Below are 14,264 nucleotides of genomic sequence, written 5' to 3' on the forward strand. Positions count from 1 at the left end.
GTTATCAGATTCGAAAAGAAGTTCAGAATAGAACTGGACTACAAGGTAATCTGGAGTACACCTGCATTAAATTCCAGGAGTGTACCCTGCCCTACTACACAGATGGATCGGAGACACCAGACGGCATAGGCGCTCGAATATATGGTCCCAAATCAAGCGTTCTGTGCCGATTGATAGTTTTACAAGCATCTTCTCAGCGGAAGTGTATGTTGTCTATCTACGTGCAGAGATTAATTTAGATAGGAACTACCGAAATTAGTGAATTGCCATATTGAGCGACAGTCAGGCGGCACTCAAGGCTTGGTTATCCTGTGAGATTAAGTCCTCACTGGCGGTTGAGTGTATCGAGAAACTGAATTTGGTAGGAGCGCATCCGGCTAATTTGGATCCAAGGTGTTTAACTGGGAACTATGGGGCTGTGTCAGGCGAAATCCGTATTGGGAGGGTACAACCAAAAGAAGTTTAAATATCTAATAACTCTGCCCAAGGATAAACTGAGAGTGCTAAAGGTTATTCTTACAAGCGATTGCAGACTGCGTAGTCATCTGTCACATGATCGGAATATGGTCCACTGTCTCTTGTCGTTTCTCTGACCAATCCATGGAGACTTTAATGCATCTTCTTCTTGGGAGCAGCGCTATAGCGCGGAGAAGGTTAAGACATCTCGGCCATTTGCTGCCAGAAGTAAGGCACATACGCTCAGTCCAACTCAGCTCTATTCTGAATTTAATAAGGGAATTGGGACTGGATGAAGTTGTATACTATATATTTTTGTCGGACAAGTAGAGTACCCAAACAACATTAAGTCCATTGTACTGAACTCGGGTTCCGTTTTTAATTTTCTTTAAATCTACCCGACCTCCGCCAAAATCTGGGTAGATCTTGTGGTACCAAGGAGACGAAGTGGTCGCTTCTTAACACATCAGTGCCAAAGACCTCAAGCCTGGCTCAAGCGAAAGATGGGCAGGCGCAAAGGAAATGGTCTGCCGTCTCATTCTTCTCTCCACATGCTTGGCAGAGTACACTGTTTGAGATGCTTACCTTTCCCATATGCTTCGCCTATAGAAAGTGGCAGGTCATCAGTCCAACCAGCTGCCTACAGTCCCTTTTGCTTGGTGACAAGAGGATCTGCGACAGACGGTCGGTCGGACATGACAGATAACATCACTTTTGTCCATCTACAGCCTCTCTCAGTCTGTCAAGCTCGCTTGTGGGTTGAGGTACTGTGATGAGTAAAGGATACAAAAGACCGTGAGGCCGAAGTGCAAACGTCCAATAAATCTAAATCTAATGCATGGCCCAGGCGGACACATGAATTAAATCATAGTTCATAAATAACAGGAAGAAATATATTTTGTTTATCCCATTTTGTTCTTATATCTAAGAAACTTTGCTTTGAGAGATTCAAATACTCGACCTGCACCTGTTAAGCCATACCTGGTTTTATAAAAAAACACTGGTTGCTTACATAAAAAGGATTTGAGCTCACAAATTAACTAAAAACACAAAAACTTTACATTTGGAGAGCCACTAAAACAGTTTAAATCGTAAAATGGAGCGCTGGAACGTGAACTAGTAATGGTTATAAACTCACTCGAAGCGCACCAGTCTAATCCGCCTGTTAAATTTCTCTCCTGGTATTGGCTAACGGGAAACTGTTTTGACGACACAGAAGCGGAAAACGCCACGGCGCGTTGATAACAAAATTGGAATAGCCTTAAAAGTTGACGCCTCACAAATGGGAACCAGATAAAAGAGGAAAATACTAAGTACAATAATAACACAAAGAACACGTCGACGTATATACTTACATATGGAGTGCGATATGGACAGAAACGCAATGGCAACAACAACAACATAGGGTTTAAGCAATTTTAGCTACAAATACAATTAGATTGCAACTAACGCTAAGCTAAGCGCTACTATTTAAGTAATGTCAGTGCTACGAAATGGGAATGAGAGCACAAATTGGCGCTCGTGCATGCGAAGCCAATTGTTGTCGAAAAAAAAAAAAAAAATATTTACTGTGTAGGCGCTGAGTTTGATGTGGTTTGGAAAAAAAAAAACAAAGCTTGGCGTCATTAAATGTCAGGAGCGAACAGCTGATCGATGGCCTAAGGGGCAAATTACTTTTGGGGGTGTAAAATGCCTACATTGTGTGATTGCGGAAGAAGAAGAAGAATATACAATTACAAAAAAAAAAATTAAATGGCATACAAAACAAGAAATATATAATATGAACGGGTATGTATTCACGTGTTTGCATATCCATACATACATACATACAAACACATATCAACATACTGCTTATATATTACATTTGTAAATATGTATGTTTGTGCATACATATGGATGTGAACGCTCGACAATCAAACATTTTTCAATGGCCCAGTGACGCTGAGACACTAAAACGCGTCAATCCGTTTAGTGCTATGTAACTTTTATTGTTGTAAAAATGTACAATACTCGTAGCTACATACATCAGCTGAATCCATCCATAGGCATCCAGTACACAACCAAATAAACATACATTCGTACATACATGTGTGTACATATTTGCGAAAACATTCATATCAACAACCACACAAACGTGTACGATTTTTGCCATTGTTGTTGTTGTACCAGTCGGTGCCAGTGTCAGCACGACAATGAGTTCCAATGAGCGCAACTAACTTTAAATATATTTTTCATGCGATTTACTCAACCCCACCCCACACATGCCGCGCTCACCTCACCCACATCCACACAGCGTCAACTACAAACGCGTACAAATGCACTCGTGTGTACATACATACATACAATTACTTGTTAAGGTTTTTGTTGCTGTTTGTTGTTGTTTATAGTTGTTATTTTGTTGCTGGTGTCACTACAATTGCATGATATTCATTCGAGACGTGCTCTTGCTCCTTCTATTAATGCTGTTGTTGTTGTTGGTATTGTTGTTGGTGCTGCTGTCAATGATACTGTTGCTTTTGTTGTTGCATTGTAGTTAAGCTTCTTATTGTTGTTATTATTCGTTTATAAATTGCAGGTAGCGCTAGAAGAGCATAAGGAGGAAAAATTACACAGCAACTGCTTTCAGAGCTATATTCATAAAGGTTGGTCCAGTTAAAGGCTTCTTTTGAATAATAAAATCAATTGAATAAAAAGCAATGGGTTGATGCGGCGTGACTACCATTCGGGAGGACGTGAATAACCTACACGGAAACAGCAAAATGTTAGAAAAAGTTTTTTTTTCTAATAGCGGCCGCCCCCGCGGCAGGCAATGGAAACTTCCGAGTGCCATGAAAAAGCTCCTCATAAAAAACTATTTGCCGTTCGGAGTCGGCGTAAAACTGTGGCTCCCTCCATTTGTGAAACAACATTAAGGGGACCCGGTGGTCTAGAAATTTCAAAAAATCGATTTTTTGTTTTTTCGATATTTCGACAGAAAGAGAAGAATTGTATCTTAAGAATATACTGTAAAATTTTCATGCGGAAATTCCCTATATTATAGCTTCTAGAGCCCATGAACTAGGTAGAGAGCGACCGCGCGCTGCTGTACCTCAAACTTTAAACTCATTTATGGGGGCCCAAAAAAATGATGATTTTCAATAATATTTTTTTTTTTGCTAGTCAATTGCTTTATTTTACAAAAATAAAAACACAGCATTAAAAAATCATGTTTCGACTTGACTTTAGCAAAATTAAAAAAAAAAAATAATAATTGTAAAAGTTATCGCTGTTTGTGTGGAGCTCGTTTCTCCAGAAGTCCCTTGCGGTGATCATCACAAGTCCTTGGAGATTCATCTAAAATCAATCCAACAAGAGAAATTAGTTTTATTAATAGATAATCTTTTTTGAAAATTAAAAATATGGCGACCTCGGAAAATATTTTTTAGATTTTCGAGAAAAAACCTACAATTAATTGTTTAAAAAAAATCGAAATTTTGAAAAAAAAAATCGTTCGAGCAGGCACGAGTTTTTTATGTTTTTCAAAAGCAGTATTAGTTTTATTGAAATTTACTAAGCGGTTTTTAAGTTACAGTGATCACCAGTTCAAAAAACATGGTTTTGACAAAAACGCATTTAAAGTTTTGCTGTCGCTTCCGTAGCGCCCGAGCGCCCTTTGTTAATTGTTGAAGAACTCGAAAAGTATTTGTCAAATTTACTTCAAATTTTTACACAATATTTTTAAGGTATTCTACTTTAAGAAAATGATAAAAAAATAAATACAATTTTTTGAAAATTCTGACTACCCCCAACCCCTTACTCGAAACTACTTTTTTCGGCCTGGTGTTGTCAAAAAACAAACTTTTCATCAATCGTCTGAACTTTTAATATGTTGTTCACAACATCAATGGCTATCGGCCGTACTAGAATCATATTATTACAGGTATTTCGTATTTGTTTATTAAAAAACTGAAAAAACCCGATTTTTAGAGTATTAAATTTAAAACCGCGCCATTTTGTCAAATTTTCTTCCTTTTTTATTGCAGTAGCGGGACACAGCTACAGTCACACTGATTAATATTTTTTTTTATTTTTTGTATGTAAAAGAAGCCTAAAAAATTAAAAATTAAAAAAAAATTAAAATTAAAATTAAAGAATTTAAAGAGTTTTTTAATTTTAATATAATTTTCTTTTTTATTTTTTGTATGTAAAAGAAGCCTAAAAAGTTTAAAAATTTTTTTCATTTTTTTTATTGTAAAAAAAAATCCTGAAAATACCTTAACTTTTCGAGCTCTAGACCACTGGGACCCCTTGAAACGCACGCCACAAATAGGAGACCAACCACGTAACAGAAGAGAGCGCGCCAATTATTTATTTATTTTTTTATATAGAAATATTTAATTTTTATATCCGCCCTCGCCAGCTTTTTTGGAACGATTTCTGGCTTTATTTAAAAAACGACTCAAGCGGATTTCAGCTTCAAAGCAGGCGTCGTGTTTGCACTGTTTGCAAAACTCCGGTATTTTAGAGCAGCGACGAAAACATCCGGCAGGAACTCAAAAACCTGTTAAGCATGTCGCAGCTTCCTGATATAATCGAATATCTTCTAGGCCCATAACAGCAATTTAGCTCATAAATAGGTCCAACTCGAAACTATGTAGTGTAAGAAATAGTGCGAACAGTGCAAATTCCGTTTGAAGCTCTCAGTCTAGGCGAAGAGAAAGCATTGGTTTCTTGAGTATCACGTCACTGTCACTGATTACCAAGATTGAGAATTTCGATTGTTGCTGGCGTTAAACTAGTGCCGCGTCATGTCAAATGATCTTTTAGCCAAACTCTGCATGCAACTCTAGGTTTCTGAGGCGTAAACTGAGAAGCGATAGCAAAGCGGATGATCTTTTGCTCTTTATTGCTTAGTTGGTTGGACCGTATACGTGAATAATCCGGGATGCTTGCAAGAAAATGTCATCATACTGGCGCCGAATCTTTGGTAAGGTTCGGGGCTCCTGAATTGCATTATACACGCGCAACTAGAGCAGGTCTCTTCAAGTCTATACACATCATATGAAGATAGGGATCGGGAATGTTTCACATTAGTAAGCCAAATTATATGGAATACGCACTTATAGGTCAATGGCTAAGTAGGTCGGTAAGTAGGTAACTGCGACTGTCTTCCTCATTATCCAGCACGGAGGTACACTAAGGCTTAAGCGGCTTACTTTTTTTAATTTTGTTTTTTTTTAGAGGGGGTGGGATAAAAATGTCACAAACATTTTATCTGGTTCCGTCACGCCAAAAATGTGTGGGCATTTTCGCACTAAAACAAACCTCCCCTCTTCCAGCCGGGACTGCAATTTGTATTACACTGAGGTGGAGCTGTGATTGATTGTATCTATTGACCACAATAGAAACTTGCGTCGAAGATAGTCTCCAATTAATTCCACTGTAGGTGAACATCGAAATTGCGGTGATTTCATGACCAATACCGTCTTGTCTTCTCTTCTTTTCAATTGGCGCGATAACCGTTTACGCGATTTTGGCCGAGTTTAACAAAGCGCGCCATTCGTTTCTTTCTCGTGCTAACCGGCGCCAGTTGGACACACCAAGTGAAGCCAAGTCCTCCACCTAATCCTTCCAACGCAGAGGAGGCCTTCCTCTTTCTCTGCTACCACCAGCTGGTACCGCATCGAATACTTTCAGAGCCGGAGCATTTGTATCCATTCGGACGACATGACCCAGCCAACGAAGCCCCTAGATCTTTATGCGCTGCGCTATGTCTATGTCGTCGTAAAGCTCACACAACTCATCGTTTCATCGCCTGTGATATTCGCCATTGCCAACGTGCAAAGATCCAAAAACCTTCTGCGGAATCTTGCTCTCAAACACTTGAAGAGGAGCTTCATCGGATGTTGTCATCGATGTCGTCTTGTCACTGAATGATTTAGTCGATAAATCCAGGCGTCTGTGATTGTTGTCAGTTCGTCTCTAGTCGACCGCCACTTCTAAATGAATACAGGCTGAAGCTACAGCTGCTGAAACAATTCCCTTCTTCACCTTTCTTCATCGAACTCACGTCAGTCGGCTTATTGTGGTACCATTGCCAATGCATAAATCTTCAAGTGACTCATAATTTAGTGTATTTTACCTACATACATCTCGGAGTGATGGCTACTTTTTCAGAAGTAAAGATAGATCGTGCAATGCATGAGACTCCAAGAGACTATCACTTTATCGGCGTTCTTTCTACAGTCCGTACTAAGTGCGTTACCTGAACGGGCCGCTTTTATAACTGGCCAAGGACTTCAGCAGCTTTAAACAACCCGCCTCCATACCGTATTTGGTGAGCGAACTTTATCTAATCAGACATTTATGAGGAATGTTCAGACTGTTATAACCACAACAATAAGTCTCTACTATTAGCTACTTGGTTATTTTACGAACAAATTTAATTTGAGGCAGCTCTCTTCCGCTGCCAAGGCATGTTAATTTACCAGTTGCTTCATCTCTTCGCCAGTTGCTGATGCTTAGCAAAAAGAAGAGGCCTACTGTCAAACATTACAACTTGTAAGCACAAAATATTAGCCCTTTCACTGAAAGAAAAAGTAAAAGGAAAGGAACTTTGCGTTTGGGTCGCCCTGTGCAGCCATGTTTAATAAGGTACTGGTACGTACATATGTATGATATGTATGTATGTATGGCATCTAATAAAAATGAGGTAACTGAATTAAAATGAAAAACTTGAAACTATTTTCGGTTTCTTTGCGCTAATAAAAATTTATAACATTTACATAAATACGTGCATACATACACACGTACATAATTACATGCTTACGAAATTAGACAATTTGACTTTTATTTTTTATTGTTGTTTAATTAGTTAGATTTGAGTTTGAGGCGAAGTGCTCTACTGCAGTACCTTCCCTGAAAGTATCTCCAAACTGCAAGCACGAATTTTTTTATATGGACATTTAGCAGCGTTAATTCTCAAAAATTAGAGGTACGAGTATTTAAAAAAATATTTGGCGCGTACACTTCTGTTAGGTGTTTGGCGGTGAGATGTTTACGAGGAGCTTTTTCAAGGCAGAAATACACTCGGGGGTTTGCCATTGCCTGCTATTAGAAAAATGGTTTTCTTAATTTTGGTTTCACCGAGATTCGAACCTACGTTCTCTCTGTGAATTCCGAATGGTAATCCCCACCAACCCGCCTATGAGGAGCTTTTTCATGGCAGAAATATATTACACTCGGAGGTTTGCCATTGCCTGCCGAGAGAAAAAACTATTAGGAAAAAACTGTTTCTATTATTTTTTAGTGACTTAAAAATGGCTCTTCATTGTACTATAAAACTGCGTACCCAGAAAAATTTCAAAGATTTTGATCAAAAAGTGGATGGAATTTTCAAAAATTTTTAAAAATTGTATGCAAAGCTAAAAAGCTTTGCGTTTTATGGTTTTTGTTGTAATATAGTATAAACTTGATTTTTTTCTGAAAAAAAACAGGTGTGCTTATGAATTAGGAATGGGGTGTATACCTATAAGAAGAAGTCGCATTAAAATAATAAAAAAAATATAAGAAAAATTTCCATATAAAATATATTCACACTGAAGATATCCGAGAGCACTTCAAGATTCTTCTGATGTTTAGTAACCTAATTTTTTCATTTAATATACTATTTTTACCTAGTCAAGTAAAAAAGACTCTGAATTTCGAACTGCCGGTACTAGGCTTTTTTCCACATAAAAAAGTTCTGCCAAGTATGGAAAAAACGGCGTTTCACCTTGTCGAAAAAAAAAATTGCCAAAAATCAACGGTATTTCGTAGTCACTTTCACATTGTTATACTAAAATTATACTCGGAAAACAGCAGTTTAAACTTCGCTTCGGTCTCAGGTTGGCCAAAGTGAAATTCTTCCCCGCCTCTAATACCCCGGATGACGACCTGGAGGAATTAGTGGACGATAAAAAGAAGCTGCGCAACCATCTGCGGTTGTCTGAGACGAACGCAGATTCCGAGAAAAGGGAGCAGTCGTAAAGGTACGCAACTCTTTTGAGCAGTTTGTTAAAAGTAATTCAAATTAACCTTCATCACTCTAAACTAACCACCGATAACCTACGAGTCATCCTCCGTGAGGAGGAGATCGATGTCTGCCTGATACAAGAGCCCTGGATCTGGCAGCAAAACAACATGGGACTGGGGGATAGACCCTATGACCTTTTTTATGTCCAAAGTAATGGTAAGCCTAGGGCTTGTATCCCAGTTAGGAACACAATTAATGCCTTCTTGCTATCTAATTTCAGTTCACCGGATGTGACGGTGGTCAGGGTGGAACCATCCAGTGGCAGTTGCTTCTGCTTGGTGTCTGTCTACATGGCCCATAACAGATCGACGCCTCCAGATGAGATGCAGTATTTGGTTGATAATCTCCTGCCCAAGAAAGAGAACATCCTGATCGGCTGCGACGCGAATGTCAGACACACCATTTGAGGCAGCAGCGAGATCAACGAACGAGGTGAGTCTCTTTTTGTTTTTATATTTAGCCGTAATTTACTCATCTGGAACAAGGGCAAAACTCCAACTTTTGGTTTCCCGGCATCGGATACATCAAGATGCTGGGAGGAAGCTCTTTACATTTCTCACTCGACAAACTCATCTGCCGTTAGGGTTGACATTTGGACGGTTTCACACAAGAACTCTTTTTCGGATCACAGGCTGATCCTTTTCGAAATCGATTTCGTTCGGGAAACCTTGCCATCCCGTATGAACCCTACAAGAGCTGATTGGTCTCTTTTTCATAGGGTTTTCAGCAAGAAGTTGAACAGGAGTAAGTTTTCGCCTTCCACTAGGAAACAACTGGACATGCAAGTTGGACACTTTGAGAGGTCCTAACACACTGCCTTTAAAGTAGCCTGTCCAGTATCCTTTAGCAAGAAAGGCATTCCTTCCTGGTGGAGCAAGACGCTGACCGATTTGAAGGAGAATGTTAGGAGGGTGTTCAATAAATGCTATCAAATCAGAAACTTTCAAGCTTACCGAGTACTTTTGAAAGAGTATAAGAAAACCATTAGAGATGCGAAGCGCAACTCTTGGAAAGAGTACGGCGAATTCATTGAATCCGTAAAAGACTTGGCCAGACTCAGCAAGATTCTCTCCAAGGATCATTCATTTAGCGGTCTTGTCAAAGGAGAGAATGGGGAGTGGAATCTGCCGGAGAATCTTTAAAAATCCTTGTTGATGCCCATTTCCTGGAAAATTCTATTGTTCCAGTCTGTAAGGAAAGCGCGAATAGGCAGGAGTGGTTACCTACAATTTCCCTGACATCTGTCCTGTCCGTAAACAGAATAAACTGAGCAATCGATAGCTTTTCCCCTTTCAAATCTCCAGGTATCGATGGTATCATGCCAGTGATGCTTCAGAAGACTAAAATCTTGGTGATTCCCGTCCTTCATATGATCATTTTGGCGTGTATCTCGTTCCTGCTAGCTGGAAGAAAACCAAGGTGATGTTCATTCCTAAGGCAGGAAGCAGGAGCCACGTCTTGGCCAAGGACTTCAGACCCATAAGTCTCACCCCCTTTACTCTGAAGGTGCTCGAGTGAGTGATAGACTTACAAATTTACTTTGGGACCAGATTATTTCCAGCTCAACACGCTTACCTGAGAGGGAAATCTACCGAAACAGCCTTATGGCTGGAGGGAAAACAACTCACTTTGGCCTTTATAGACATAGAGGGCGCCTTTAATAATGTCACGGCTGAGTCAATTGTCCCTGCACTAGGGGTAGAAATACCTACCTATCTACATCTGGATCTCATCCATAGAACTGGACTCAACTCAAATTATTTCAGGCCCTGCTGTGGTAGCTGCTTAGAAGATAATGCGATGAGGCCAATGCGAATCTATTCAAGGTGATGACATTCGAATAAAAACAACATTTTTAAAATTAGAATTGTCAAGGGAAAGATAATAGAAGAATGGATTGAATGGCAAATAGATACAACTAGTTTACCGCGCATTCACAATGCAACAACAACTTTCAGTTTCCACACGTATGACGCCACAAATATAAAGGGTTTTCCAATAATGCGACCGAACCCTAGCGAGATGTTAAAAAATGATAAAAAAAGTCCTTAATGAGAGATTATCAAGAGCTCGTCGTACAATTGAAAACTCCTTTGGAATATTAGTAGCTCGTTGGAAAGTTTTACTAACAACATTACTTTTACTTTCGAGAAAAAGTACATTTGCATACGCTATCTTAAGCTTGCTTATTTAAAGAGTTTTCCAATAACAGGTGTTATTTTGAATTGAATTGCGCTATCGAGAGATGATTAACGATTTTTTATGGCCGGAATTGGATGGTATTGATCAGGACAACGAGTATTTTCAACAAGACGGCGCTACGTGCCACACAAGCAACGAAACCCTTCATCTTTTACGGGAAAAGTTTCCGGACGGTGCTGTCTCTCAAAGAGGTGATCACAATTGGCCACCGAGATCTTGTGATTTAACACCTTGTGACTTTTTTCTTTGAGGCCACGTGAAAGAGAAGGTCTACGCCAACAGCTAACAACAGCCCAAGATCGATTCAAGACCTCAAAGATGGAATTCGTGAGGCTATCGAGGACATAGGACAGCCACTTTGCAATTCGGTTATGGACAATTTCATGAAAAGGTTATTGTCCTGTAAGTGGGGTCGCGGTGGTCATTTGCCTGATGTTAGTTTCCACTATTCACGGCATACCTTCCTCTTTATAATGAAATAAACATCCGATCATTTATATTAAAAAAAAATATATTAGCATTTTTCTTTGAATATCAAAATAACACCTCTGTTTGGAAAACCCTATGTATATATTATAGCAAGCCCTTAAGACCTTTTTAACGTCATCGTTAAAGCAGTATAATAATACAATACATACAAATGTATGTAGGAATATACTTATATACATATACAGTGAAACCTCGATATAACGAATTTCGTTATATCTATTTATTCGCTATAAGTACTTACTGGTAAAACCTTGATAAAACGAAATTTAAAGAAATCTGAAAGAAAATTCGTTATAAATACTGTTTTTACCTGTTTACATCAAAATAATGATAAAACTGCACTGAAGTGGGGTGGATATAAAAAATAAAAAGTTATAAATTTTTTCAATTAGATTTTATTAAAATAATTGGTTATTTTTGTTTGTTTGCGCAAGATTCGAATGCAGCCATCAATACTTCGCTACACTATCAACAATGCCATCATCAGTAATAAGACCCATAGTACTGACGTTATCATCGAAAGTAACAAAATCATCAAATCGTTCATCCAAATTGAAATGATTTTTTTTTAACGACAAGCCAGTCTTCGCTGTCTTGAACACAATCATTTGTGGTCAAAATATTTGGACTGTCCACAAAGCCACATGTCGCAAAACAGTTGACAATCGTTGGTTGTTTAACGTTTTCCCATGCTTTATGGGCCATTCTGATGCCTTGTAGAATGTTGATATTACTGTTACGCCCCTCTTCCATATCATTGATTAAAATTTTGACCACCTCTTTCCGATAGAATTGCTTGAAATTTTTGATTATTCCCAGATTTAGAGGTTGCAGTTTCGATGTTGCGTTTGGCGGCAGAAATTGTAATTTAATAGATTTCATAGATTGTCAACGAGCAATAACACTTTGCGATTAGCCTTAGTCATTTCGTTGTAAATTTTTTCTAAGTAATCCAATATTTTTCGAAGTAATCCATATTTCAGTAGTCATCCAAGCTTTTTTGTTCGCAAAGTAGTCCACTGGTAAGCTTTTAATATTTTTAAAGCATTTTTAATTTGCCGATTTTCTGATTACCAGCAATTTTCTCTTCTCAGTACCAGAACTATTTACTTTAATTAGAGTAGAATGGGGTAAGATAGATCATTTTTTTTAACTTTTATTTATAGAGTATGAACATTGCACATGTTATAAAAGTTAGGAATTTTTCTTTAATTCATCACGCGAGCACGTAATGTTTCGAACGGAATTTTAAATTGTTTAGAGGCTGATCGAACACTAGCGCCATCTCGGACTGCCGCGATTGCGTTTTTTACATCTTCTTCATTTCGTTTCGGCGTTTTTCGCACATAATTACGCACCATTTTGCTGCAAAAACAATTAAAATTTATTTTATTCAATTAAAAGTAGTGACCTATAATGCCCCCAGACGGCTGACCTATAGTGCCCCCAAGCACATGTTTTATGTTAGTGTCCATATTTTTTTTTAAAACAATAATATCAAAAAACTAACACATTATTCGTGTTCAGCATTATTTTCTACGTAAAATAAAACTCACTTGACAAATATTTACATACATTAAATGCACTGCACCGTAGAATAAAAAAAATGCTATGTCGGAGAAAAGCTCACAAAAAACTAAACGACGCCAGAACTAGGATAACTAATGAATGGTGACGGCCGAAATGACAGTCGCAAACGTTGTTCCCCACCACGTATTCAATTCACATAAGACGAGTGACCTCTGCAAAAACAGTGCGACGAAAACCCCACCTACCTATTGTGCCCCCATACCTATCTTACCCCATTCTACTCTACTTTTACTTCTTTGCTATGTTTTCCGCCGTGGCATTTCTCAGATTTAAGTGCCATTGTTCGATCTGGTGCGCATTTAAAAAATTGCCCAGTTTCGTCTGCATTAAAAATATTGTGGGGCTGATATTCTGCCAACAGACATGGTATAAACGTTTTCCAGTCCGAACAAACTTGGTCACCTACACTGGCACTTTCCCCACTCACTTTTCGAACTCCGATATCAAAGCGCTTTTTAAAATTTTCAAGCTATCCGCTGCTAGACTTAAATTCCTTGTGTCCCATACGTACAGCGAATAATTCTTCAGCTTTGGCTTTAATTAACGAACCTCCTAAAGGAATGTTTTGAGTCCGACATTGTGAAAACCATTTAAACAAACAGTGCTCAATGTCTCCATGTTCAGCAGCCCGCATTCTTTTCATCTTTAATGCCTTGGTGTTGCAAATAATCTCCCTATTTTTTAAAATTGTTGAAAGAGTACTTAGCGGAATTTTAAATTGTTTAGTAATTTCTTGCTTCGATTTATCAGCTTGATCCACGGCATCAATTATTAATTTTTTCTCGCGAATAGAAATTTAATTACGTTGTAATGAACGCATTTTGGCAAAAGTCAAGGCACGAGTGAATACAATTTCACACATTTTTGTGTACACGTAACATAATTACGGGACTTTTGCTTATTTTGCTTTGTTCTCACTTTGTTTTGCTGAGGTTTGGGAAAACGGAACTTTAACGGCTTGCCACAAATTTGATTTTACCTTATTTTATTTTCGTTGTATAGAGGTGTTCGAAAAATTGCTTCGCTATATAGAGGCTTTCAGACTCAGAAATTCTTCGTTATAACTATAGAGCATTTTTGTATGAAAAACTTCGTAAAAGCGAGGTTTTTTCAAGGGACTTAAAGAAAAATTCGTTATGTTGAGTTTTTCGTTATAACGAAGTTCGTTATATCGAGGTTTCACTGTATATATATATTTTTTTCTAAATAACTGAAGTTTTTTGTATCGAAATATTTGTTATTGGATTTTGAGCGGGAAGATCTTAAACTTTCACAAAAGATTACATCTGCCAAGGTCTTATCAGAAAACTAATTGCGACTCCAAGCGCTTCACAAATTTAATCTTTCATCTGATAATTCTGTGTAAATTCTAAATCCTAAACAAGTTTTTGTAAGACGTATGCCCTTATTACACTAAGCCCCTATGCAGGCCTGTACACCTACACCTACACATACACATACATAATATACATAT

General features: G+C 38.2%; 1 long non-coding RNA gene across 1 annotated transcript; it reads left to right on the forward strand.

The window, feature by feature from the left end:
- Positions 1–1,359: 1,359 nt before the first annotated feature.
- On the forward strand, positions 1,360–8,575 carry LOC128867350 (uncharacterized). Its single transcript, XR_008454984.1, has 3 exons — positions 1,360–2,244; positions 3,032–3,098; positions 8,322–8,575. It is a non-coding gene; the product is annotated as an uncharacterized LOC128867350 (long non-coding RNA).
- Positions 8,576–14,264: the final 5,689 nt, after the last annotated feature.

This window comes from Anastrepha ludens, chromosome 6 (assembly GCF_028408465.1).
Source record: "Anastrepha ludens isolate Willacy chromosome 6, idAnaLude1.1, whole genome shotgun sequence".
Lineage (NCBI taxonomy): Eukaryota > Metazoa > Arthropoda > Insecta > Diptera > Tephritidae > Anastrepha > Anastrepha ludens.